The sequence below is a fragment of the Nematolebias whitei genome, chromosome 8, assembly GCF_014905685.2.
Source record: "Nematolebias whitei isolate Nwh7 chromosome 8, NemWhi1, whole genome shotgun sequence".
Lineage (NCBI taxonomy): Eukaryota > Metazoa > Chordata > Actinopteri > Cyprinodontiformes > Rivulidae > Nematolebias > Nematolebias whitei.
The window spans coordinates 9,245,313-9,251,312 of record NC_056505.1 but is presented as its reverse complement, the minus strand read 5'-3'; positions in this window follow the sequence as shown (position 1 = coordinate 9,251,312).

Sequence of the window (6,000 nt, the reverse complement as noted above, 5' to 3'; positions counted from 1 at the left end):
GTTCTGATAAAAAATAGTATATACTTTTATATATATATATATATATATGTACAGTGGTTTGATGTAGACTAATCGTCACTAATCTACGAAAGTGTTTGTGTTTTATATGCGTGTGTGTGTTACTGGTTATAATAATAATAATCTATTCTTTTTTTGAAAATTGTGTTTTTCAGGAGCTTATTGTATGAGTTTGTGAGAATTAACTTTCACCATAAACATGTGGCTTTAAATGTTTCAAATATTAGATTATCTGTTAGCAGGATGCTGGGGATGTCTGATGGTTTGACAAATCTGACCTCCAACCTCTCCTATTACTTAAGGAGGTTTGACCCCTGACCTCTCAGAGGTGAGCTTCTTTGAGAGGCTTTTTGTGTTCTCTGCATGCAATACAAATCAAATGTGTTAATATCTAAGGGAGTAGTTTTTTTTAAATTATTATTATTATTTTATTGCATGCAATAAGAAGTGTAAAAAACAAGACTTTGGGGGTAAAAAAATGAGTGCAAAGCTCTGTAGCTCCAAAGCTGGTGGAAAATATTAACAAATATGAAGGATTCTTGCTTCACCAGAAGACATTAATGTTTATTTTACATTGCTTGGATCGTGATTTAACTCTTTTCCTCAGCACTTGATTATTTCAAGGACTCAGGTCAGAGTCAAAGTTCAGCTACTTACCCAATCAGGTAACCATCTCCACGAGGAAAACCACTTCCTCCAAACCACCGACACTCACCTGCAGTGAACCGGAGCAATCACAGTTAAACAGACTTCCTAATCATGAAAAACCTTGTAGGTCAGCAGACGCACGGCCCACCGGGGCCCACCCAGCCCCCTCCAACACCTCCTCCCCCCGACTGACCAGCTCTGAGTGCAAGTGTTTAAACTGTCACTTCAAATTGGCTCAACATGGGGATTACTTCTGCAGGATGCATCGTGTGTTTGGTTTGATGCCGACTGCAATATCCTGCTGCCATGTTGATCCCAGTCGAGCAGTAGGTGAGGGGGTCCTGGGCACCCTCTAATCTGCCACAGAAAGAGAGATGGGTGGGACAGGAAACTGACGGATCTATGACCTGCAGGAAAACCCTTTTAGAGTTTGTTTAGATAAGAGTGCAGCGTCGAAGCAGAAGATGCAAAGTGATGCATTTCTAACCAAACAAGGAGTAGCAAGTGTGGCTTTCACACAGATGGGGTTTCGTTTGATGTGATCTTTTCAACTGCGATCATTTAGGATGTGGTTTATGTGCAGAGCTAAAGGAGACTTGTTTTGTGTTTTTCTGTGCCAGCACCTTGACAGCTGATAAATGACTCTGACTCTCACTCCTCCCACAGATTGTTTGCAGCACGCAGAGCCTCAGCACTGAGACCAACTGTCATGTCAGTGTTTTATATGATGAATGTGTATTTATATACTTTGGCCACTTGGTAGCAGCAGAGCAAACACCAAACACAACACACAGCATTTTTAGTGCATATGTGTGACAAATATTTTTGATGGAAACAAAGCAATTACAAAGTTTAACTGGATATGTGTGGCCCAGATGTTCACTTTTATTTCTGTTGTGTCTGAGATTATGTCCTGTTTGAAAGAAACATCTTTGTAAATGATCTGATCAAGAAACGCTTATTTATTTTTATCAGCATGTTCCCTTAAGGCCGACTTGTCATTTCAGAAAGTCTATTTCTAAGTGTACATTTTATTCTCAAAACAGCTTCAAATGATGTGACCAAAAAAAAAAAAAAAAAAATCAAGTCAAAAAGTGTGGGATAAACTGTTTAATCTGCTGTTTGTTCAGCTCATAAATTTAAGAATAAAGTCTAGCAAAGTGTTACTGTAGCACGGTTTTACTGTTTCCTGCTGCAGAGTGTTGAGATACACATCGTATCGGCTGCAGACCAGAAATACACGGGCATGGCGAACACACACTCACCCTGATGTGATTTCAGAGTGCAGCAGTTTGCTCCTGTTTTGTCTGAAAAGTATAAACTACTAAAAATCATCCTTCATAAAAAATACAACAAGAGCATAAATAGAAGCAAGTTCATAAAACAAGTCCTTCACGAGGAAAAAATGGATCACACCGGAAAACAGAAGACAAATTAACTCAAATACATGAGTGGTAAAATAAACTGCACTCTCCATTTGAAGCTTTTCTATGTATGTGAATGTTCCTGTCAAGTGCCCTGAGACAACTTGGTTGTGATTTGATGCTATATAAATAAACTGAATTGAAATGAATTGAAAATACTCCTTCAAACCAAGAAGTAGTGGCTGAACAACTTTAAATATGATTCAAATAAGATTAAAATCAAGATGCACTGGACTGAAAGGGTAAAAAAAAAAAAAACTGTAACAGTATAATTTTTTTTTTACTGTAATTGTGTACCAAATGCAGAAGCAATCAAAATGAAAGTTCAGAAATATAAAGTCCAACTTTCTGAGACCCACACAAACTTTGAATTATGTTTCTAATGTGACATATGTTTGAGTTATAGACCTTCAAAGAGAACTGGGTTTTATCAAGCACTTTCCCCAATCTGCATTATCTGCTTTTTTTCTTCTTGTGATTTTCGGCCTTGTGCTGCACGGTGGATCAGCTGCTGTTGCCTCTCAGCAAGAAGGATGTTGCCGGATCAAATCTGGGTCAGTGGCCTTTTCTGGGTTGAGCATCAAGACTTTCTGGGTGGAGTTTGCATGTTCTCTCTGTGCATGTGTGGGTTTTCTCCAGGTACTCCGGTTTCCTCCCACAGACCAAAAACATGCATGTTAGGCTGATTGGTAACTCTAAATTGTCTCCAAGTGTGAGAGAGAGAGTGAATGGTTGTTTGTCTCCATGTGGCCCTGTGATGGACTGGAGACCTGTTCAGGGTGTCCCCCACCTCTCGCACAGTGACTGCTGGATATGAGCACCAGTGACCCCCGTGACCTGAAAAGGAAGAAGCGGATAAACGATAATGGATGGATGGATGGATGGATAGATGGATGGATGGATTTTTCACCTTTTCTGCCCATGCTACATACCACTACCAATAGTCATAACACATTACTCCCAATCAAGCCACATGTCTGTGCACAGTTTACGTTTCATTATAGTCACCCTCAATAAATATGACTTATTTTTAAGTAGGTTATTAGGAGCCTGCTGGGAAAGACTAAACTAGTCGTTTAATCCACATTTGACTCTAAAGTCCTTCGTAAAAGAGCTTCAGAGACAGGTCAACTTGAACTTCTTGTTGCTGTAACTGAATCCATTGTTTCATGCAGCTTTGAGTCCATTGACACTTCTTGTCTCTGGCCATCAGCTGAGTCCAGAGGAGGTCTGTCGTCCCTCACCTGCCGGTTCTAACAGGTTTAAAGAGTCACCACTGTGTGGTTCTGTCAGGAACCCCATCTGAGATAGTGCACGATGTCTGCGCTCCTATCGTTGCTCTGTCAGTCTGATTGGACTGCTCTACAAAAACCAACAGGAAGTCTGCTAATCTGTAACCTGAACCAGGGGAAGGAAGAAGTCAGGAACCAGCCTTCAGTGCTTTCACCAATCATATTCATCACCCGAGCCGAACCCGGGCTCATTTAGAGAAGGAGCACGGCTTAACTAAACATCTTCTCCATAAAATAAATGCTTCCAGGTTACTCTCAGTCCAGGTTCCACTCAGAGGAGCATCTGATCTCAATTACCAGGAATGCTATAGGACGCAGCAGGCCTCGGCCAGCAGCTCGCACCAACAACTCCATGGCAACGAGCACACGAGGCCCGTGCCAAAAGGAGCCGTGGAGGCACTTGTGAGGCTGGAAATGATGATTCGATAATTAGTTCCTGATGCGACTCTTTCTTTTTCATATCAATCATGTCTAAGAAACAGAATGAAACACAAATAAATACAGTCAGTCGTTTGAAGCTGCAGTCGTGGGTTGGATGGCACACCAAACTGCTCTTCAGCAACATTGCATGGAAGATGTTTTTACTTAGCAAATGTCAAGAAGGCTAGAATCACACGTCGTCAGAAATTGACTCCAAGTGAAGAGCAAGAAGGTGCGCAAAGAAGGGCTGAAACTGAAATGTGCTTCAAAACTCAATAATGCATCCTGCCTCAGCAGGAAAACACCCAAACATCATTCATTTATCCTTGATTTGTCACAGTCTTATCTCAGAAGTCTGGAACTTATATAGCTCTTTTCTATAAACAAACAAGTAAATAAATACATACATACATACATACATTAATACATAAAATAATAGTTTACCTGCTGTACTGAACAATTAAAATTATTACTTAAATTTTAAATACAAATGTCACAAGTTCAGTGACAAAAGTTGCATAAGTCGTTCGTTTTCTAAGTGAACAACAGATCAAATCAACCATAACCACCCGCTTCAAATGTTATCAACCATTAAATGACTGTTATTAGTTGTTATCATCCCCATATGTAGCGGTCAGACTGCCCCTCCTGTACCTCCTAGTGGGTTTCAATTCAATTCAATTCAGTTTATTTATTTAGCGCCAAATCACAACAAAGTTGTCTCAGGGCACTTTACAGGAACATTCACATACATAAAGGCCAATTAGTCAATTTCTCTATCTAAGGAATCCAGCAGACAAGTTGAATCTTGGCTTCGTTGCAGTCTCCCATCCTGAGCAAGCACAGTGGCAACAGTGGAAAGAAAAAACTCCCTTTTTAAATGGAAGAAACCTCCAGCAGAACCAGGCTCAGGACAAGCAGCCATCTGCTTTGACCGGCTGGTTTGAGAGGACAGGAAGGAGAGACAGACAAACACAGAATGGTAGGTCCAGGTATAGGTCCAGGTGTATCTGAAAGACAAAAAAACACGTTAGGATAGAAAAAATAATTACAAATACAAAACAGGTTGAGCAGAGTAAGTAAAGACAGTAGCAGAGTGAAAAGTGTGGTCAGTTTGTCTTCCAGCAGTCTAAGCCTATAGCAGCATAACTAAGGGACAGCTCAGGAAACCCAAGCCGACCCTAACTATAGGATTTAACAAAAAGGAAAGTCTTAAGCCGAGTTTTAAAACTGGATGATGTGTCAGCCTTACGGACAGAGATTGGAAGTTGGTTCCACAAGAGAGGAGCCTGATAACTGAAATATCTGCCTCCCATTCTGATTTTGTAAATTCTAGGAACCACAAGTAAACCTGCAGCCTGAGAGCGAAGTGCTCTGTTAGTAAAATATGGAACAATAAGATCTGTACTGTAAGATGGAGCTAGGTTGTTGAGAGCTTTGTAGGTTAGAAGTAAGATTTTCAATTCAATTCTGGATTTGACAGGGAGCCAATGGAGAGAAGCTAAAACTGGAAAAATATGATCTCTCCCACTAACTCCAGTTAAGACTCTGGCAGCAGCATTTTAGATCAACTGAAGACTTTTTAAAGAAGTATTTGGACATCCAGATAATAAACCATTGCAATAGTCCAGTCTAAACGTGACAAATGCATGGACCAGTTTTTCTGCATCATTTTTAGATAAGATGTTTCTAATTTTAGTGATATTACGCAGATGGAAGAAGTCGGTTCTAGTAATGTTTTTAAATGTGGGGGATAAAAGACATGCCCTGATCAAAAATAACACCAAGATTTTCAACATTAGAGCAGGAGGCCAAATTAATGCCACCTAAGGAGGGAGAAGCCGCTCTATTTTTCCGTAAAAAATGGTTGACCAATTCAACCACTGAGGAACATTAATGGTTTGTTTGAGTCAATTTTCACATCTATTTGAAGTCATAAAAAATGTAAACGTTCTTAAACTTGGTCACATTTTAGGTAATCAAAATCGATGTGAAACATTTGAAATTTACAATTATTTTTCCAAGAGTTTAAACAAAGAAAAGATGATGTTTAACTTGTTTTAGTTGTTTTAATAAAATTCTAAGACGATTTGCTCAGTCTCTCAGACACTCTTTTTAATTCTTTAAATCTCTGATGAAAACCACCCTTCCTGATTTAGTTCTAGTTAAACAGAACATTTTAATTTTATATTGATTAT